The 24230-nt window shown below is 31.0% G+C and overlaps 1 pseudogene; it reads left to right on the top strand.

Moving 5' to 3' along the window:
• Positions 1 to 22571: 22571 nt before the first annotated feature.
• On the top strand, positions 22572 to 23715 carry LOC124373390 (annotated as a pseudogene).
• Positions 23716 to 24230: the final 515 nt, after the last annotated feature.

The following is a 24230-nucleotide window of genomic DNA, read 5'->3' as shown; positions in this document are numbered from 1 at the left end:
CGCATGTACAAACCGATATGTTATCGTGCCCAAAAATGAAGAAGATTTGAAAAAACGTCCCGACAAAAATTGTTTGAAGAACTCAATAAATTATCGAAATACATAGCGAAAAAATATAATTCTAAGAACATGAAACCTATGAAATTGACAGAAGAAGAAGAAATTTCGTATTCAAAATTCAAACGTTTGTCATATCTGTGAATGGTCTGCTTATGATGTTGGGTCAAATTCAGTATGGTTTTACTCCTGATAGTTGGAAAGATAAGAGTTATAATAAAGTGAGAGATCATTGTCATTTAACCGGCAAGTTTCGAGGCGCAGCTCATGCATGTTGCAATCTAAATTTGAAATTTCCTCAGAATATTCCCGTTTTCTGCCACAATATGTCAAATTACGATACTCATTTGTACATAAAAGAATTGGCTAAACAATATGGAAATGTTGATTTTGATTGCAAAACACCGATGAAAAATATATAAATTATTCTGTAAATTCTGGATATGGCTATGAATTCGAAGGTGATAAGCCAAGAAAATTCATCAAGTTTTCGTTTGTAGACACGTTTAGATTCATGGCCTCGTCTATAGAAAAGTTAGCTAAAAATCTAAAGAGAGAAGACTTCAAACATACAAATCATTTTATACAAGATGGACTGAATGAGATAATAGAAAGACAGCCAAATGACGACGACGAGATTTTTAAAATTCTATCTGGAAAAGGAATATTTCCCTATGAATTTATCGACAGTATTGAAAAAACTTGATTACACAGAAGAATTGAGAATTCAAGATTTCTATTCACTTTTGACAGATGAGAGCATATCTGAGAAAGATTTTCAACACTACTTAAATGTTTGGAACAAATTAAAAGAGAAAAAATCTTGGAAATTACTCTGATTTGTACAATATCCAAGATGTTTTATTGCTTGCTGATATCTTTGAAAATTTTAGGAATATTTGTTTGAATTGCTATAAGCTTGATCCAGCACACTATCTAACAGCTCCCAGTCTTGCATGGGATGCTATGTTAAAATTAACGAAGATAGAATTACAATTAATTAGTGATTATAATATGTATTTGATGATCGAAAAAGGTATTCGCGGAGGCATTTCTCAGTGTATTAAACGATATGTGAAAGCAAATAACAAATATTTTAAAAGATTTTGATAAGACAAAGCCCGAAAACTATTTACTCTATCTCGATGCAAACAACCTTTATGGGTATGGTCTTATGCAAAAACTGCCGTTTAGTGATATCAAGTGGATGGATCCTAAAACGTATACAAAAGAAGAGTGGCAAGAAACAATTTTAGAACTCACTGGCGACGAAGATTATGGCTATATTCTCGAAGTCGATCTTGGATATCCAACAAATTTACACGAACATCACAAGGATTTACCTCTTGCTCCAGAACATTTTAAAAAACAAACTTTGCACAACTCTACTGGATAAAACTGAATACGTTGTTCATTCGAGAAATTTGAAGTTCTATTTGGAACAAGGTATGATTTTGAAACATGTGAATAGAGTTATTGCATTCGATCAAGAAGCCTTTTATGAAAGAATACATTGATTTTAACACAAACATGAGAACCAAAGCTACAAGCGACTTTGAAAAGGACTTTTATAAGCTGATGAACAACTCAGTGTTTGGAAAATCTATGGAAAATGTGAGAAACAGATGTGATATTAAGCTTGGAAATGAAGAATTTTCAATGAAACAAGCTAAGAAAACAAATTTCAAATGCTTTAACATCTTTGACGACAACTGTATAGCGAGGTCACATGTACAAACAAAAGGTTAAATTTAACAAACCGATTTACATAGGATTTTTCAGTTCTCGACCTCCTCAAAATTGCTAATGTACGAGTTTTATTACAACAAATTAAAGAAGTTTGATCCAGATTTGAATCTGTGTTACATGGATACAGACAGTTATTTTCTAGAATTGAAACGAGATCCTTTTAAAATTATTAAAGAAAATATAGATGACTTTGATTACAAGTGATTATCCAAAAGATCATGAATGTTTCACTACTAAAAATAAGAAGGTAATAGGGAAATTCAAAGATGAGTTAAATAGCGAAGTTTTTAGATGAATTTTGTGGTTTAAGGTCGAAGATGTACTCGTACAAATATCTAGACAAAAATCCAGTAAGATGTAAAGGGATTAAGAGAAGCGTTGTAAATAAAACAATAAATATCGAAAACTTGAAGAGATGTTTTTTCGAAGATAAAGAAGAATTTAGGGAGAATGACAGTAATCAAAAGCTACAAACATGAGTTGTACACTGTTACCATAAACAAGCTGGCACTGAACGCTAAAGATGATAAGAGAATTGTCCTAGAAAATAAGATCGATACAGTACCGTATGGCTATAAAAATGAAGCAAAATCTGATATATTAGACGAATTAAATAAACTTGGAAACTTTGATATGTAAATGGAAGATGATTTAATTCACTGTCACAAGTTGTAAAAAGAAAACGAAAAATATAGATTCAAAAATCGTTCAAACTCAAAATGGATTGTATAGAATCGCTGCAAAATGTTCAAAATGTAAGACAAACAAGAGTAAGTTTATAAAGAATCCAAAATCCAAAACCTGTTAAGCAAGAATTGAAGACTAAAGATGAGATAGAGATTGAAGCTCGAGAAATTCATGCACCAGTACGAAAAAAGTTTAAAAAGAGAAAAAATTATAACATTAGGAATTGACGATTTATGGGCAGCAGATTTAGTTATAATGTCTAACTATTCAGATCAAAATGATGGATTTAAGTATATGTTAAATGTTATTGATACTTTCTCAAAATATGCTTGGTCAAGAGCTATCAAAAGAAAAAACGGCAAGGATATTTCAAAAGCTTTCGAAGATACAGTAAAAGATGCCATAAGGATCAATCACAAACCTTCTAACCTACTTCATACAGATAAGGGTTTAGAGTTTAAAAAATAAAGAATTTAAACGATGTTTTGAGGAAATACAACATTAAGATTTATCATACTGAAAACGAAGAGAAATCAAGTATTGTAGAGAGATATAACAGAACTCAAAATGAGAGAATGAAAGTAATTTTTGAGATTAATAAAAACTTTAAATGGATCGATATTCTTCAAAAAATCGTAAACAATTATAACGATACAGTTCACAGCACAATCAAAATGAAGCCCAAAGTCGTAGATAAAGATGCAGAAAAGGAGTTATTAGAGACCGTTTTCAAGTATGTTCCACCTGAAATTCACACGAAAACTAAATTTAAAGTCAATGATCATGTAAGAATTGTTAGTAAAAAACAAACATTTTTCGAACAAATATAAGAACAATTGGTCAAGAGAAATCTTTGTGATTTATCAAATTAATAACACAGATCCTGTAACTTATAGTATAAAAGATTTAAATAATGAAGAAATAACCGGAAAGTTTTATGAATATGAATTGAAGAAGTCAAAACTGTAATATAAATTTTCTATATATAAATGGCGCATCAAAAGAAATGTACAAAGTGCAAAGAATTTAAAGATTTAAATGAAATTTTATAAAGATAAAAATAGGAAAGATGGAATGCATTATAATTGCAAAGATTGTGAAAGGGAATATCATAAAGAATTATATGATAAAATAGAAAAATTAACTTTGGAAGATAAAGAATGTCTTAAATGTAAAGAAACTAAAAAAATTTCAGAGTTTAATAGTGATCACTATAGTAGAGATAAGAAAGACTCATATTGTAAAGATTGTGTAAAGAAGAATCTTCATAGATTATATTATGAAGATACTCAATGTGAATGTGGAAGAACTATAAAATGGTTAAATAATTATCAAAAACATTTACAAACCAAATATCATAAGTTAAGAGTTTAACATTTTCATCGTGTAATAATTTTTTTCTATATAAATGGAGTCTCAAAAGAAATGTACAAAGTGTCAAGAAGAGAATAGAAAAGACTGTTATTGTAAGGAATTATATGATAAAATGAACAAATTAACTTTAGAAGAGAAAAAGTGTTACTTTTGTAAAGAAATTAAAAATATTTCTGAATTTAATAACTGGCAGTATAGTAAAGATAGAAAAGATGCTTTTTGCAAAGATTGTGCTAAAAAAAATTTTCAGCGAAAGTTATAAAAACGAAATGCCTTGTGAATATGAAAAAAAAATTCTACGATGGTTACCTAGTTATGCTAAACATTTACAAACAAAATATAATAAATCGAGAGTTTTTAGTAAAATTTAGAAACATTTTCATCGTGTAATTTAGATATTCTATAAATCAGTCGAGATTCTGCCATATTTGTAGTAAAATGATTTCCGTTTGTATAAAATATTCAAAGATTCTTTCATTTGGTTGTAGAGATTTATACTATTTGGATCTCCTTGTCTTAATAAAAATTTCCATTTCTGGGTAATCAATTTCAAGTTCTTTCAATCTTTTCGGTATTTCTCTCTTTTGAGCTCTGATAACGTAATAAGGATATTCCCACATGTGATTCTTCTTAATTAATACAAAAACATGGTGTTTTTTCTTAGCAAAATCTTTACAAACAAGGTCTGGTTTCATTAAGTCAATTTTTACACTTTGTTTTGTGATTATTTCCGTTTTTATTTCATCTTTAATTTGCAAGTGTTTAACTTCGTCCTCTAAATATTTAATCTTGTTTTCAAGTTTGTACTCACCAAATTTACGAATACTTGGCAAAACTTCTTTTGTAACCCACTTTTGAAAGGTTTTTGCTTCTAATTTATTAGATCTTAGTATTAAAGAATAAAATCCAGATTCATTAATGAAAATAGTGTCAGGATGAAGATTTTGAAAGGGTCTATGGCATAGACTCTTGTAATTTATATATTTAAAGGCTATTTTCTCGTCATTATCAATATTATTTATGATAGCTTGTCTAGTATTTTCATATTGTAAAATTTCTGCAACATCTTTTAGCCTTAAACCAAATTTCATTATTTTCGTCAACAATCGTGCAAATGTCTTTATTATTGAATGTAAGTTGATTGTTGAGTAGGTCTACAACTGACTCCATTTAGATAGAAAAGAAATTTAACTAGTAATTTTTATTTCAGTATAAAGTCCAGATTCATTGATAAAAACAGGGTCAGGATGAAGATTGTTAAGGGGCCATTCGAATAGCCCCTTGTTTTTTTAAGTAAAAAATATTGAATTTTGTCATCATCGATCAACTCATTTTTATTCCTTTTTTCAATCTTAAATATATTGTTGTTTTACTCTCATTATTTAATAAATTTCCCTCAGAGTCTTGTATAGTTAGAACGATTTTTTGAATTCTTTTAATATTTTTTCTAATTGGAATATAATCGATTTCATTTGGTTTTTTCACTGATTTTTGATCCATAAGCAACACTTGGGAAAAAAGTGTACAAAATTTCAGATTCTTTGTGTAAATGTTCGGTATGATTTTCAAAACTAGGTTCAACGAGATTGCAGTGCACTTCAATTACATCAAACGGTCTAAATTTTGGCGTTTTATTTCCTAAATATACCTGATTTGGCTCAATAGTTTTCTTGAACAAACCCTAAACAATTCTACAATAATTGCTGAAAACATTATTCTTACTGGTGATTTTATTTGAATTTTATTAGAGAGATAATTTTTTTTTGCATTTCAAACTTGTTTTCGTCAAAGTTTAAAGATTTATCTGATTGTTTGAATGTTTTCAGATAATTTTTAAGGGAATTTTAATTTGATCGAAAGTATAATATCCTTTGTTTAAACCATAATATTTTGTTATGTTCTTCTCACTAAATCCTATACAATAAGGAGAACTTTCACTAATATTTATTACAAAATTGTCAGAATAAAAACCGCTTAAACCGATAAAATAATTTGATTCTTCCTCTAAGTGTATAGGATGTTCCAAGTTTAAAACTAATTTAGAGCTTTCTGAAGTCAACTTGAACAGCTTCATTTTCGCAAGCGTTGCTTCAAGATGAAAATCTTCTATTTAAATGGAGAAATTTTTAAAGCAAAAAGATCAGATAAAACTTCAAACGTTTGAAGAAAATAAGAAAGATCAACCAATCAGATTGTTAATTGTTGGTTCAAGTGGATGTGGAAAAACAACTTTTATTATTGAATTTTATCTACAATAGGTTGATTCCTTATTCCAATTTGTATGTTTTTAGTAAATCTTTAGAACAAGACGCCTATAAAAAATTACAAGAAAGATTTGAAAAATATTGAGAAAAACTTAAACAAAAAAATATCACATTTTTATAATGCTTCTGAGGACATAGTTCCGTTAAGCGAATGTAAACCCAATTCGTTAATCGTTTTTGATGATTGTATTTTGGAAAAATCAGGACGTTATTAAGGAATATTTCGTAATGTCTCGTCACAAAAACATATCTTGTTATCTATCTTTCCCAATGCTTTTCAAAGGTTGATAAACAAGTTTATAAGAAATAACCTGAATATGTTGTGTATTTTTAAGCAAGATGATCACTATTCGAGAAAGATTTATAACAATTATGTGGGATCTGATATGAGTTTTAACCACTTTATTGAGTTATGTGATAAAATTTGGAAGGAAGACTACGGATTTTTAACTATTAATCTAACTTTGAAGCCTAAAAATGGTAAATATCTGAATAAATTTTCTAATATAAATGCTGCTCAGTGGTCTGACAAATCTACTTGATAAAATATTTGTTACAATTATTTTTATATTATCTTTAATTTTTATTTACATTATGAAAATAACAGAAAAAAAAACGGTAAATCTGTTCACGTTCCACGTTCACGTTCATGTTTCACGTTCATGTTTCACGTTCATGTTTCACGTTTCGTGTTTACGTTTCACGTTCATGTTTTACGTTCGTGTTTACGTTTCACGTTCATGTTTTACGTTCGTGTTTACGTTTCACGTTCGTGTTTCACGTTCCACGTTTACGTTTTACGTTTCCACGTTCACGTTTTTACGTTCCACGTTTCAAATTTTCCTAAATAAATGGCGAACGTAACTTCTGAAGAAGCGAAAAAACTTGATCAAATCGAAAAGAAATTAATCAAAGAATTTAAAGAACAGATTCGAATGGATGAAGAAGAACAAGAACTTATTCAAAAAATTAATCAACCTGTAACTTCTGCAATAAAAAATGTTGAGGGCAAAATTGAAAATGTTTTAAGCGATAATCAAAATTTGATGAATTTGGTTCCAGTTGTACGACAATTTGCTGATATTTCGATTCCAGAATCTGAGTTTGAATTGCCAAAATTACCATCGTCAACACCATTTAGACCTAGAATCATTGAAGAATCTACAATAGTTGAACCAATAAGTCCTGGAACAACGGATATAATAATTGGTGAAATTGGTAAAAAATTTCTTCCTAGAGCAAAGGATGATAAATTTGGTTTGTATTGGGATAAAAAAAAAGAAAAGTTTTATGATTGGAAATTTGCCCGTGAATTTTGAACATAATGATATCATTATTAAAGATAAAACATATAAAGGAACTCAAGGTTTATGGAGATTATTAACAGGCACTGATGTTCCAAAAGACGTTTATATTCTGAAGAAGATTTGAAAAAGTATACAGAAATTTTATGGGAATCTGACTCAATTTACAAAAATAAATGATCCATCAACTAAGAAACCAAAGTCAAGTAAAGGTAAAAAATATCTCAATTTGATTAAACCAATTTGGGAAAAATGAATCGAAGGATCAGGTGTAAGAAAATACAGTGATAATAAGATTGAGTACAGATATATCGACGATTTGACAAAACTCGATGGAATTATTAATTATATTTATGCTCAAGAGAAGGCTGGAAACAACAATTTTTTGAACGAAAAGAAAGCGATTAAAGATTTTATTTCGAACAAACTTGATGAAATGATTGAAAAACCTGATGGAATTAAATATTTAAAACGAGTTTTTGCCGGCAATAAGTTCATCTATGATTGAGGGTAGTGGACTTTTTGAATGATTTTATCAACAATTTACCTTTTGAATTACACGTACCAACTTATCAGTATCTGGGGCCTGGCACAAAACTCGAAAAAAGACTAAAAAGAGGAGATACTGGTATAAATAAATTAGATCAAGCTGCTATGGAACACGATATTTTTTATGCAAAACATTGAGACACAAATTCCAGACATATCGCAGAATAAAGTTTTGCAAGATAAGGCAATGGATAGATTTTTTATCAAAAGATGCTAGTTTAGGTGAAAGATTTGTTGCGCTTCCAACAGCTGGAGCAATGTTTTTGAAGAGAAAACTAGGAATGGGAATCGAAGAGAACTTGAAATTTTAACTATATAAAATGGAGGTGAACGTAAACTTCAGCAAAAATCAGAAAGAAAAAAATAAAATCCGCTTTTAAGAAGAAAATACCCGTTAGTATTCAATTTAAAATAGATCAACTAAAAAATGGCGAAGATAAGATATTTTTAACAAATAGACAATACAATAAACTCGAAAAACATAAGAAAAACAATAAAGGAACCAGAATAGAATTTTCTTATAATCAGTTTGAAAGAACTTAAAAAATGGTGGACTTTTGAAAGATTTATTAGATTTTGGAGAAAATATTCCCAGTTGTTAAAAATGTTGTTCCTTATGTTCGTAAAGCTGCTCCAATCGTTAAAAAAGATGTGATTTCCTATTGTTCGAAACATTTTAAATTGGTTAGATAAAGAGTTGGAAGATGTTACAGGATCTGGATTAGATGAGAAAACTTTGAATTACATGAAATCAAACATTGAAAAAAAAATTTAAACCTTTAACATTCGGGGAATTGGAAGAAATCTGCAAAAATATTAAACATTTTTAGAGGAATCTTCATGAGAGATACATTACCTGAAAAAGTTAAGAAATTTGAATGTGGAATTGTGAATTTAGACTCGATTATGGGAAGTGGAAACGCATTGGATTTGTTATTATAAAAATGATAAGAATGCATGTTATTTTGATTCGTATGGAAGAATTGAGGACAAACCACCTATAGAATTGATTAAATATTTGAAAAAAATCAAGCGTCTACTACAATGATTCTCAGATTCAAGACTATAAAGATCCCCCAATTTTGTGGTCATTTATGTGTTTTTGTTTTGAATGAACTGAGTACTGGTAAAGATTTTAAAGAAGTTGTTAACAAATTATTACTTAATAAATATGGATTCACAAAATATTTTTTGACGTATTTGGAACACAAATTATTCAAAATGTAGATAATAGTTTGAATTTTGATAGTTTGAGAAATGAGTTTGATAACAAGTTAGAAAATGTATTACAAAACCTTCCAGATTCAGATATGTTTGCTGTCGAGATTGAATATTTTAAAGCAGAATATGATAACAAACTTGCAAATTTCATGAGTTCAAATGAAGTTGCTGATAAAATAAAAACATTGGAAAAAGAAGTTGATGATGGTGTAAAAAAAATTATTTACCAATTTAATGGTCTCATATCGAAAAAGCTGATAAAATTACTGAAGCGATCAAAGTTGAAAAGAATTATGTTAGTTTGGCTAATAAAAAAAGAATTGTCGGTGTTCGACCTGGTATTGACAAACATGATGTTGTTGTTAAAGAACAAATTTTAAAACCTCTAAAATTATCAGAAAAACATCGATATTGTTGATTTACATGATCCGAATGTTAAAAATGCCTTAGATTTTTAAAGGAAAAAGAATTAGCGGTGTTAGTAAAGGAATTAATCCATTTGATGTTGTTTGTAATGATTCAATTAGAAGATCCTATTAAAATGTTTAATGAACTAAAACAAAATTATGAGAATCATAAACAGCATGTTAAAGATTTTACAACAGAAGTCTATGACAAGTTAGAAGCCAGAAATAGAAGATCAGTTAGACGAAGTTGGTGAATTACTTGATAAAGTAAATAAACTAGAAGAAAACTTTAATACATATAAAAAATGATGTTAATGTATTAGTTGGTGAAGTAATTAACAAAATTCTGGAAAATTTTGATACACATTTCAATGAGAAAATAAACTTTTTTGAAAATTTTGGTACACACGTTTCAAATGAGAATGTAACACATAATAATGAATTACTTAAAAGAATAGATGATCAATACTCTTTATATCTCGATAAAGTAAATAAACTAGAAGAAAACTTTAATAAATTTAAAGAAGATGTTAATAAATCTTTTGAAAACATTGATAACAGATTTAATGGTTTAGGCGGCTATGATGGACTAATTTTCCTTATATTAAATGGCGCTCATATACTGTGTGAGGTGTAAGGTAAAAACTGAAAACAAATGATATAAAATACTATGCAAACATCAATGGAGTTAAGAGAATATCTGGAAAATGTGCTGAATGTAACTCAAAAAAGAGTCAATTTATATAAAACCTGATTTTGAAATTTTTTTCCTAATAAATAGAGATGCGGGGACATTACAGTGCTTTCGATCTTTTTTATCATGCAACACGAAAGAGATTTGAAAAAAGAACATTGGGATGACATTTCTCAAAAATATGAATTATCCGAAGATATGATGAGATTATACGTAAACAAATTGAATTGGTATAACATTGCTAAATATCAAAACTTTATCATCAGAGTTCATTCAAGAAAATATACATTATCAATTAAAAGATCATATGTCTGTTCTTTTGTCTCTATCAACACTTGAGTATTAAAGTTTTTTGGATGAAAATAAAGATACAGTTGATTGGAACAATATTTATAGATAGCGGTTACTATCCTGTGCAGATTTTATTGAAATATGTGACCGAGATCGCAAAATTTAAGGAAGAGAATCCTGAATATGACGAAAGTAGATCATTAAAAATGACTCTAATCTTTTTAATTATTTTACTAAAAATTTATAATCTTTTCTTATAAAAACCGTACATTAGATCGATGAAAAAATGATACACGATGTTTTAAAATTTCTAAATTTTCTCTTATTAAATGGCGGACTACAGAAAATATGCTAGTGATATTGAAAAGGGCGGAGTTTAAAAAATTTCTATCCCAATTAGTAAACAACATTTGAATGAACCGAAATAAAAGAAACTGAGTTTTAATATTTGATTTTGGAGATAACTTTTGCTCGTCTAACTTCCAGTTTTATATTTCTGGAACTTTAACAAAACAAGATGGTCAAGCATATCTTGGAACTGATAAATGTTAGATTAATCGATAATTTTATACCGTTTTTATTTTCTAAGATTGAAGTAAGAAGAAAACACAATAAATTGATAGAAGAAGTCGAAAAACTGTGGCCAATTTAAGCACAATTAAAGGAACTATTTTCGTATTCAAAAAGTGATTGTTATTTCTCAAACTTCTAATGGCTTTGAATCAGATTTTAAAATTTGGTGTTTTTGAAGCAGCTGGAAATTTATCTCATTTTGGATTAGGATTTTTTTGAAAATGTTACTATTCCGATCTATAAAGGAGGATTTTATCTAAGTTTTATAAGAGCAGAAGACGATGATGTGATTCTGAAGACTGCAACTGGAAATGTTATGCCTGTTGATGGAAAAAAATAACAATTACAGATTTTTTATTAGAGTTCCAATGATTGATTATAAAACCACGAGTAAAATTAGGTTGATTGATGGAAATTACAAAAAAGTCAAAACATTATGTTTAATTTTCTAGATTGGCAATGTATTGAACAAAAAGGTATTTCCGGAACAACTTATTCGTTCGATATCACAAATATTTTATAGAAATATCTTCAATCCCAAGTTCGTTATCATCGGTTTTTCAAACAGATAGACAGAATAATCAAGAAAAAAATCCTTCAAAGTTTGATAGTTTGGAATGTAAAAAATATCAGAGTAAAATTGAACGGTTCTTATTATCCAGATGAATTACAAAATTTTAAAAACATTTCCGGAGGGTCTTTTCAGGAATCATGTATCAGATGTATCAAGATTTTTAAGAAAGTTTTACTGTAATAATAAGGAAATGTATTACAATCCTAAAGAATTTTTTAGCGAATAGACCTATTTATGTCATTGATACAACAAAGAGTTTGAACAAATATTTCTGGTTCAAAGAACGATATAATTATCAATATGGATTTTCAAAAAGCTGTTACAAACGCGATTTTGTTATGTGGTTGTGGTTTCTGAGAAATTTTTTTAGCCTATGATGTGATTAAGAAAACGATATTAGAGAAATTCAGTAAAAATCACGTTATTTTCACTATTATTCACGGATAATTTTAAAACTTTACAGAATTGTTAAAGACATTGATATAAGTATTCCATTTTTAATTTCAAAAGAATATCTTAAAAAATGGGGATGATATTAACAAAAAACTATTCCAAGGTCATCTTAAGGGTTGGACCGGAAGTTATGATTTTAAAAAATACTTTAATATTTACTGATCCTATATACCAAATTTCAGCAAAAAAGCTCCAATAGTTCTCGAGATATAAGAGTTTTAAGATAAGGGGATGATTGGGGTAGTTTTTTGAAAATTTTTGTTATTTTTCATGAAATTTTTAAGTTGAACTCGCTTGTTTTTTGAAGTTTCAGATTTTTCTGATAATTTTTTTTATTTTTTTTTATGAATATTAAGAAATAGGGGATGATTTTTCACCCTTATGGATAAGTTAAGTCGAAAGAGTTAAGTATTTACTATATGTGTACCAAATTTCATTAAAAATCGGTTGAGTGGTTTTTTGAAATATAAAATTATTAATAAATTTGTAAACTAGCACTCCTAATTGAACAACTTATATAGCAGAGATATAGCTTATAACTTTCGAGACTCTCCGTAGCTCAGTTGGTAAGACGCTTGCCTTCAAAAGCCTGAGGTTCTGGGTTTCAAATCCCAGAGCTTCAGGCGCGCTTTTTATTGAGGAAGACATGGTTGTCGTTCAGTGGTTGGGGACAAGTCCTTTACACGAGTGGCCCATAGTGTAATGACTATAGAACAAGCCGAGTAATGACAACTGTGGTTGGCGCGCCATTTGCTTTCCTCACCTTTCCACTTCATTCCTTAATTCCTTCTCTTCCTTAATTCGTTCATTACATTCATTCACATCGTTCATTAATACAACATTACACTTACAAAACAACACCCGACACAAATTCCCTAATTGTATCTCTCCATCAACTTCTACACAGTAGTTACCAAAGAAAAATTGAGACTTGGGAACAAAAAAAATTCCAGAGTCTAAGACCCGAATTACAGCTCCTAGCCATTAACTTGGTTGGACAGTACAGCAGTGCAGGGCCAAGTCTCTAAACAATAGACACCGTAGAAGTTGAATGTGATGTGATTCCCCATAGCGCAAACACGCACACTAACAATACTACACCAAAGACACAATCATTCATTTTGTCTTTTACAATAATTGATGATGTTCATATTATTCTCTTTCATTCCTTCTAAAACTTCAAAAATATACTCTTTTCGTTGAATGAAAAATCTCGATTTCTTCCGGAATAATCTTTGTAATCATAGACAAAATATCCTAAATAAGTTTGTACAATAGAATGAAATTATTTCTATTTATCTCTGTTTGTAGAAAATTAAACACAAAACATTTGCGCTGAAAAATTTATATCTCGGCAGAGTTAGTTCCATAATCTCCATTTATAAAAAAATCTTTTTTGTTTTAAATGGAAGAGTACAATGCCAACTGTTACAAGTGTTATAATAGAGGAGAAATTATTGATAAAAAAATATTTAGTTTGTAGAGATTGTAATTTAATTTTGTACGAAAGACCTAAACCTAGGAAATTTCGAAATAAACTAACACATTTGAATAATCTGCTTACAAAATTACAATACGGAGGTGAAAAACAAACAAAATTTGTTACAGAATTTAGAAAACAGAATAAAAATTTTTTACTTATCTCTTGGAACCATTGACAAAATTATTTTCCTTTTCAAAGAATACATTAGGATTGTAGGTATCGATACACACGTTTATTATGAAAAGATATTACCTGTATTTTTTCATTATCTGGATGTTTGAATTTGTCTACGATTTTAAGCCAGAAATCCTCGATGATTTTATAGTACATTTGGAGAAAGTAAATGAAGAAACCTCGTCAAACAATGAAGATGTTGGCAATTTCCCTCCGACTTCTCGAGTGATTGTTAGCAAATTTCATTTTTTCCGTCTTTAAATTTTTTCTATTTAAATGGAGTTCTTGAAAGAGTTAAATGATATTGGAGAATGTAAGTTTAAAGAGTATAAGAAGTTAAATGAATTGGAAGAAAGGAAGAAACATAGAATCTTGAATTTGGAGAAATGAAAGATAAATTCGGGTTTACAATAATTGCCGAGTTGGAAGATTGTAAAGTACACTTCGCCGAACAGATTTTTGACTGTTTTGGATGAAAAAAAGATAAAGAATTAAACAAAAATGAAAAAAATTACACTTGATTGTTACTGGAAAGAAGACTATAAAAAGATAAAGAAATTATAACAATTAACTTTGTAGAATAAAGTCTTTTCAGTTGTGCTCTAAAACTTGCAGTCCCTCCCCACGTCCATAGTACTGTTTTGATAACCATAGTTGGTGTCTTTCTTCATAGGAATCACATGGAATATTATCTACAGTAATACCTTTTGTTTCACACCAAAATGTGGCTATATTATATAAGAAAAATTCTATAATGCTCTTTAATGAATTGTGTTGATAAATCTTGATACTCACAAAAATTCCTAAGGAAATTCATCAATTAAGTCTTGATTATCTTGAAAGAACGTATAATATGGGAAAAATGTCATAAAAAAAACGATGAAAACTCTCTGTTTGTTTATTTTTTTACTTTCTTTTCAATATCTTTCGTAATTATATTAAATATGTAATCCCTTACTTTTTTAGTTTTTTGCCGATAGTAAAACACTCCCATTAGACGTTTTTTTCTGCAAAAGACTTTACAAGTTCTTTGAATTCTGTATCATTTAAGGAAAGTATCAAATGTTCTTTAAAATGTTTGGTAATTCGTTTGAACTCGTTAAAATTGTCTTTCTTTGTAAGTTTTTGAAATGCTAGAAACTGAAGAGAGCTTGGTGAGTTCATGTTGTTTATTTTAGTTAGAAAAGTTTTTTATTAAAGTACAGTATGTTTTTTAGTAAAAAATGTTTTAAAATTGATTAAATTTTATTAAGATAAATCCTTTATTCGTAGCAGATTTGACAACATTTTACAAAGCACAGCTTAAGAAAGTAGAAGCTCAGATTCGGTTAATTTTTCATTCCACAGAGTAGATAGTAATGTACCGATCGCTTTTGGAGACGAACGACTGTAGATTCGGTTAATTTTTCATTGAGATTTGCTGTGTTATTTCTCAGCTTCCTTTATGGTACATTGAACAGTATTTTACATTGCTTTTCGGTCGGCTCCGAAAGTGCGCCAGGAACCCCATATTATTAATCTACTTATATATATATATATATATATATATATATATTATATAATGTATGTATATACGAGTAACATGTGCTAGCTATTCGTTCACGTACTTTCGCATATTATGAATACATGTCTTTATATTCTGTTGATATATTTCAATACCTGGATCGAATTTAAAAATATCCGTTTGCATTGAAAATTTCTTGTGAATGAAACTAAATTATTTTACATGACTAATGAGATTGTAAACATATTACACCACACCACGCTTGTTACCGGTCAAATGTTGAATTGCATGCGCCCTGCATCCAAGTTTAATTGGGTAACTAAATTAGTTCCACTCAATCTATCGGTGATTTACGCGATGATACTCTACGATATTAAGTACCCACACTATTAGCAGTAACTTCACTAAGCCAATCTAACATATCAACACTATTGGTTATTATTACATACAATACGACATACCTCCGACTATAAAAATGCACTAATATATTTGTTGACTTTTAATTAAAAGCAGAGCAAATAATTATTTATCCATCGTATATCGGATCATAAAAAGCATATTTTTTGTCGGATATTCATATTCAAATTTACATGAGTTTGTCTAAATCTTTTTGTCACTGAGCAACAAACTACGTTTTATCTTATACAGAGGGAAAATAAGTCTTGATACGCCTGGATATATTCCAAACGGATAGAGATATCGATGTGCAATTTAAACGATACCTATTAATAAACTTGTTTGGACATTTTTAAGGTAAAACATTTCACTTCCCCGTTTCAAAGGAGAGTGTAAACTTTTAATTCTCAAATTGCAACCCTAATCTTGTGACATGTCGTTTTAAAGGTCTATTCGATGGGATCACAACTGACATGAACAAAACATCTGTTCGACGATCGTAGTAAAAGTTATGCACAAATAGTACGTTTATATTGTAATTCCACGTAGAAAAAGACACCTCTTACCAAAACTATGCACACCAGAAACATTAGATACTACGTATAAGGATAAGCGTGGGCCCCTCAAATTCCTACTAGAGGGTATCACGCATTGCGTTGTGTTAATAAGCGCAAGACATTGGCATTATCCCTACAGATTATTATTTATTTGCGTGATCCACGGAAGTAAAATATGATCCGTTTAAAAATAACCTCTTTCTTATAATAATAACATTTAAGCTTTGAATCAAGGGTTTACAGCGCCTCATTACTACTGTAATCAATACCTTCTGGTAATAAAACAATATAAACCGTGAGACATTACAATAACCGTCTTTATAAAAAAAAATACTAAATTTTAAACATATTTGTGCTCACATTTGTTGTTGTGCAATTATATGCATTTTTAAATTTCAAATTTATTAATATGATCCAAATGTCGTTTACTTATTTTTAGAAAGTTATTATTTCTTGTGTATCTAAAAAATTAAATGAAGAAAAATGTTTACGAATGATTTTAGTAACCTATAAAAATTTGTAATGAACAAAAGTAAAAAGACATATTTCAACATATGACATTTCCTATAACGCTAAGATTAAACATGAGGGTGTTCCATGTTTAACATGATAAAGGTTCACTAGGATTTAAAAAACAACTATCGTTCAGTACAGATGGCCTATTAGTATGTGTGAGGCTAAAAAATCAAGGCTAAAAATTAATAATGTCTTTTATAATTAATGTGCGAGTAAAAATTCATTTTCATGCAGTTAATTTAAAATACTGTTTGATAATTTACTTTTGTAAACGGTGCTTACGCCTAAAGTCAACGTTCAATTTCAATTCATTATAAGGACAAGTTGATGAATTAAAATTAGATGTTATATCCAGCCTGCAGCAGATAGAATACTCCATAAAACGCCGAAACATGCTCCAACTAAAAACTTATGTTTTATATATACATACATATATTATATATACGTATATACTTACTAAGTTCTGATGTAACCAGAATAAATGCACTAAAAGTATGTAAATTCACTAGAAGTGAATAAATCAAACTATTCTAAGTTAGAAATCTTGACACTTTTTTCTTTATTCAAAGAAACAATTTGTCATATTTCAGAGTTTAAAGTTATTGTTTTATGATGTAATTAATAAACAGAACAAATATTTGGAAACTTTGATGAAGCTACTGGTATCAAAGTTTCCGAGAAAAACTTTAGCAGAGTCAATCTAATGAAAAACAACTCAAAGCTTTCTACACTTGATTTGCATCGCTTTGTTTGCAAATTGTTTCTCTCTTCTCGTCCCGTAATCTTCACTTCCTGTACCACTTCAACCCTCTATCGAGGCCATGATTCTTCATTTTATTAATCATTGTGAAACCTTCCCTGCTCCGCCTATTGATGTTTTTATTGTAGTAAATGGCATTTATTAAAAATATTTCACTAGGGATATTTGTCATAATAGACACAAACGGTTTTTCATCTCAGAAGGCCTGCCTTGATTGATATCAAATAACCACATAAGCACTGTTACGATTTCATTTAACACCATTACCGTAATATGCAATGAAAAGAATGAATTTTTGTGGTTATGAGAACCGTGAGATAATATTTTAGAGGCTCGATTAAGAAGGACCACTTTCACACTAGGCAGTGAAGACGCCGAACACACTGATTTTAACAAGAGTTTCACTAGGTTACACATAATGAGTTTATGAAACAGTGCATATTGAAATAAAGTGCAGAAAATAAACAGTTACCTTTGTTTTTCATGAGAGGTACCTAACCGTAGTCTGCTGTTGTTGAGGGCCAGGTTGTGATCAGTAAGTGTGGAAATAGGCTGCTGTCTTGTAGGCAGGCGTGAAGACGGAAGATTGTCCTTCACGGATTCACTCACGCACAATACGACCGCAAACGAATAGTTCATAACACTGTGGCCAGTCCTGTAGAGCACGGTAGACGCGGGTGTCCCGGGAGCAGAGACGTTTCTGGTAGAGATTGCCAATCCAGAGCACACTGACTTTAATGTTAATGTAAAAGTACAACAAATAGAGATAAACTAATATTTTAAGTGAGAGAGTAATACATGGGGGAGAGAGAGTAACTATGGTAAGCAGTGGCTAGAGAGTACATAAGTGCCCCAGGCGGGACCGAGAGTTATTAATAAGCAAGCGTGCATACGCTTGCAAGGTAGGCAATTGAGCCCTTGATAAGTCAACCGTTGTGATTGGTTGGTGAGTTGTACAGTAAACAGCTGATTCGGGAAACAATGGTTCATTGGTCTGTCACTGTACGTGAATATTTTTAATCCAGATATTTTGTAGAATTAATATATAGATATAGAAAGAGATATAGAATTAATGTAGTATATACAGTTTAGTAAATAAAGGCAAATATAGAGTATAAGTTGCACAAAAAATATATACATAATTATTGTTCAATAAAAGTAGCCTTTTCATAATAGGCAATAAAAAACAAGTTGTTTAACGCAATAAATACTTAACATGCAATGTCATTATTCATAATATTGTTATGTTGCGTTATGATTGTTAAAATTAAGAATAATTGAAAATTTATTTAGCAACTGTTATTATATAACAAAAGTAAATAACTTTGGATAAGCTTTCATGATTAATTTATTGTATTGTATCTAAGCAGAGATGTTTCCAATGTGAATTTGGGAAGTATGCGGGTCTTGTTAGATACCATGCTAGACTGACGCCTACATTGCCCAAGTTTCGCCTAAGTAGACACCTTGCTATCCGTGGCCAACTTAGATGTATACTACTAACATTATTATGCTAACTTTTTTGAAATTACTAATTAATAGTTTAAAGCTAACCTAAACACGATTACCTGTCCTAATTTTTAAATGAATGTATAGTGCCCTCATCACCCCGCTAACACCTCTGGTAAAAATAAATCTAATAATACTTAACTTTCAATAAATGGAGAAAAACTTCGCCGACCAATACAATTAGCCGAGATCCCGAACTAATAAATTAATGATTAATTTAAATAATTACTAAACAACAAGAAAAAAATGTCCTGTATATTTCTGGTGCCGTCGGTCACCATAGAGTGACTGTTACATCTTATTCAGATATATATCGGAATTTATCAACAGTCACTATTGTTAAAAAATTCATTTTGAAATGGAACCTTGATTGTTTTTAAATCTTGTACATTTACGTAAAATGTTTAAGAATTTGACCCCATTTAAGACGTTTTCAATATTTTTTTCATTAAGTTCTTGTTATAAACCGTCTCCTATTTAAGTAACGTCCTGCATGTTCTATAATGTCATGGAATTTACAAACGATGGCTTAAATATTCCAGAGGCCTTTTGCCTGAAGACAGTTATAAAAAGTTGTCAACTGACAGGTGTAGTATTCCACGACCAATTGTTATATAGAGACAACTAGAACATTCTGCGGATCAAATATTCATCAAGGATAGTTATCCTTTTTGAATAAGTATAGAAAGTGCTTCTATGAATGTTCATGCTGTATTAAATAAAAGGATAAGACTCAATAAATCTGATGAAAAAACATGCAAATAGAATTAACCATTGTTATCCATATACGTATGGTTATAAATTATTAAATATATATATCTTCTTTAGGATCTTCTTTTAAGCCTTATTCTGCCCAACCATATTGGCCACTGGCCTGTGAGAGGATATTATCAAACAGAATAAGGGCTAGAATAACTGCAGTACAAGATTGATGGTTCTGATAAAAAGCTCTTCATTCACATATATTAGATTTGAGTGGTCTCTCGAAGTCAGATTTTATGTCTGATGTCTTGGACCAATCGTTTATCGAACTCCAAAAAATGATTGTTCTCAAATCTATTTTTAGAAAAATAGAGTGACGTACTATGGGTTTATTTTTAGGCATTAAGCTGCACCGTAAAAACATTTCCTGCAAACAGAGAGACGAAAAAGTTTCAAGCCGCTTATGTTTTCTTACAAACTGTACAGGAATATTTCTTCTCGGTTAGTGAAAATATCTTATTTTATAAAAGTAGGTAGTAGTTACATTTTGATTACGTCCATATGTGGTTTATCCTTTTGTTTGCTATTCGTAAATAAAATGCACCCTTATGAGATTTTGAACGAATAACTTCAGTATGTGATGGAATCGACGTTCATCAGAAAATCATAAAACTTTAATTCACTCAATACAATATGACAATATTCGTGGATCACACAAGTTCACTGCAAAGCGTGGTGGATGGGATGCAACTCATTTGTTTGATGGATGGACAGTCGGGGAGCATTATCAGCTCATGGGTTAAACTTTATATACAGCCATCACGTGGATAACTGACAGCCATAATAAGCTTACTTTTGTATTATATTATACTGTTCTCTGGGACTAACATCATGCATGTGTTAATTGTATTTACTATAGTTTTTCGGTCATTAATGAAATTTAAAATGGCTTATTAAAAACACAGCATTTATTAATGGTTACGATCACCGTTATTGAATATTCCATTAAATTTGACATAAGCCGTTTAACAAATCAATGCATATATGTTTACATAGTATTTTCTTACTGAATTCTATTACTATGTCTATGCAATGATTAAAAAAGTTTTACTAATTTAAAGATATATCTTCTTAAAGGTATTACATTTTATATTATCACATCCAAACACTGTAATAGCACGAGTACCCAATCCAAACAAAAAGATGACAATTTTTCCAATTATTCAATTATTCCCCTTCCACAAGTACGTGCGAACTGGAAATTTTTGAATTTAACTAAAATATTGAAGATTGTAAGTAGGTGAAGTGGTAGTCTCAATTGTCTCGATCAGGTGCACTACGATGTGATAGACACGATCTCTAAGCACTGTAGAGAAGCCCAGTTTTCTTAGGTATGGTATGAAGGGTTTATTCAATTTGAATTTTGAGTTTAGCTCCAGTTTCACCTTCCTTTTATGCAGCTTTCCCCACATACACTCGTGTATTATAAAATTTTAATATTAAAATTAAATAAGTTTTTTATGTAATGCTGCATGTAAACTTTTCGTTAAAAGTATATTCTTGCTTTATTATTTCTTATTCTATTAATATTATATTTAAAGCAATTTCTAAGTAAATCTGTGAAACATTTTCGTATTTGCAAATTATTTTAAGAGTGAGTATATCTACAAACCACTGAGATTCAACAAACAGCAGCGTATTATTATTACGAGATTAAATCTGGAATTCTTTAAGTTGTTATCTGCTTTATAGTATTACACACCATTTATACTTTTAATTACAATCACGTAGTATTTTGGCAGTCCACGAATGTCGAGTAAAAATATAGGAACTAGTTAAGAGATAAGTGTAATGTTCCTTTATATTCCATTACAATACAAAAACTTTCTGTCTTTCTAACTTATAAGAGGCACCTAATGCAAGTATTATATTGCATTAAATCAAGATTGTTTTATCACAGAGAGAACTTTTGCAGGCTGAGTTAAAGAAGAATATAATTTAACGATGCAGTGTAATTGGTTTTCTGTATTAGATTTCGTTATAGAAAAAGTCTTCATCTTGTATATTTTTATAGCACAAAAAGTGAAAATTTATTGGAAATACTTATATTTTGCTATTGTAATAGGCTATGTTGGTTCCATTAAGTATAGAGTTTCATGCCTTTTAAAACAACAAATAAATATAGACATAAATATTACTGATATGAAGCTGTCACATACTAATTAAGTTTAGAAAATCTGATCCAGTACAGTTAGCTACAGTAATAAAATGGTTATACTGTAAATCTTAAATGCTAATGGTAAAAATTAAACCTTTCTTGGATTTAAATTTAAATTATCAATCGTATCTCATTTGGTAGTATTTATATAGACAAATAATTTTAGTCTTCTTCACGACATTTTAGTGCATCATAATAGTTTTTAATGTGACCATCTGAAATGGAAATGTTATTCCAGTTTGGATAAGCACTAAGTGATAAGAAATTGGCAAGATAATGTTTACATATTAATTTATTTTCAATTGTTTCAGATCGGAAGCTGAGGATATACATCATGAAGAAATCACACCAACCGAGATCTTCAAATTTGAGTTAAGGAAAATAGAATTCAAAATTAATGAAAATGGGCAGCAGTTTACAGTGCTTCAATGAATAACTATCATGATTGGTAAACAACGCATGTGATTGGAATATTGTATCAATCATGTACAACACAACTGCCGATGATGATTTCAACAACGGCTCCAGAGTGACAGAGGTGACCAACAAGTCCAGTACGGAGATCCCCTCCCTATCCGGACAGACCTGAGACTACTATGTGCCGGTCCTCTTCTCCCTCATCTTCCTGGTGGGGGTGGTGGGCAACGGCACACTGGGTGGTCATCTTCATCCGGCATCGCACCATTGCGTAACGTCCCCAACACCTACATTCTCAGCCTGGCTCTCTCGGAGATCTCCTGGTGATAGTCAGTTTGTGTGCCCTTCACCTCTACGATCTACACAGTACCCAACTGGCCCTTCGGCGAATTTCGTCTGCAAGCTCTCCGAGGACCACGAAAGACATCTCTATCGGAGTCTCAGTCTTCACCCTGACCGCGCTGTCGGCTGACAGGTTCTTCGCTATAGTCGATCCAATCAGAAAGCAGTTTTCCAGTATCGGTGGACGCGGTGCCACCAGGGTCACGGTGATGATAGCGTTGGCTATCTGGGGGCTTGCAGTTGTCTTCTCCTTACCGGCAAGCCTTCGGGTCTCACCTGCAGAACATGAACCCAACGACTCATCCTTGGTGGTTTGTTATCCTTTCCCTGAAGAATACGGTAAAAAGTACGCTTCAGGGTGTCATATTGGGGAGGTTCCTAGTCTACTATACGGTTTCCTTTGAGCATCATCGGGTTCTTCTACATCATGATGGCCCGTCACCTGATACTCAGCACGCGGAACATGCCGGGGGAGATGCAGCCCCCCCAAGCGCGGCAGATCAAGGCCAGGAAGAAAGTGGCAAAGACTGTTCTCGCATTCGTTATTATCTTCGCCGTCTGCTTCTTCCCCAACCACGTATTCTTTTTGTGGTTTTACTTCTCCTCGGATCCCGAAGCAAATTATAACGCCTTCTGGCACCACCTGCGAATCGTCGGGTTCTGCTTGGCGTTCGTAAACTCGTGCATCCAATCCAATTGCGCTTTACTGTGTTTCGGGTACATTCAGGAAGCACTTTGACCGCTATCTCTGCTGCTGGAGGACCTCGGCACGCAGGAGCCGCTCCAGTCACCGGAGGCGAACTGGTACTCGCAAGTGGGACTCTTACCACTGTCCACCTCCACCTCCACCAGAGCACACTGCGGCGGCCCGAGCAGACAACGGCCACGGGAGGACTACACCCAGACCACCCTGACGATGAACGGGGCCGATAACATGTGACAGGCTGGGAGAGGCCGGTGGGGTTCCTACACTCAGTCTCCTCAAGCTGATTCCTTGACTACTTTTGCCATGCAGTCTTTCGCCTGAACAGAGGTCACAATTTTGACTGTTCAATACGAAACCGAGATATCTATTGCTCTCTTAATCGTCAATGTAACAGTCCGATAGACAAAATAAGGGATCAATGTAACTTAAGGTGTAGAGGATATGCATGTAAATAGGCGTATGCTTATGAATGGTTTCAATATTTATGTCAAAAATTATGATTACATGTTTAAATCTAAGAAACGTCCTTTGGTACTTTTCTCTACACCTATAGATGTATTTAACTTTATACTCAATGGATATTTTCAAATGTGTGAGTTTATGTCATAAATTAACTCCAAACTGTTATGTAAATAAATAAAGTTATTTTTTGAGTGTGTTTTTTAGTTTTTTATACCCAAAACATGCAAGGGATTTTGCAAGGATAGTACTCAATGAGCAAAAAAGCTACAACATGAGTTGTGTAATAC

This window comes from Homalodisca vitripennis, unplaced genomic scaffold (assembly GCF_021130785.1).
Source record: "Homalodisca vitripennis isolate AUS2020 unplaced genomic scaffold, UT_GWSS_2.1 ScUCBcl_5454;HRSCAF=12175, whole genome shotgun sequence".
Taxonomy (NCBI): domain Eukaryota; kingdom Metazoa; phylum Arthropoda; class Insecta; order Hemiptera; family Cicadellidae; genus Homalodisca; species Homalodisca vitripennis.
This window is presented reverse-complemented; position numbering and strand designations above follow the sequence as displayed.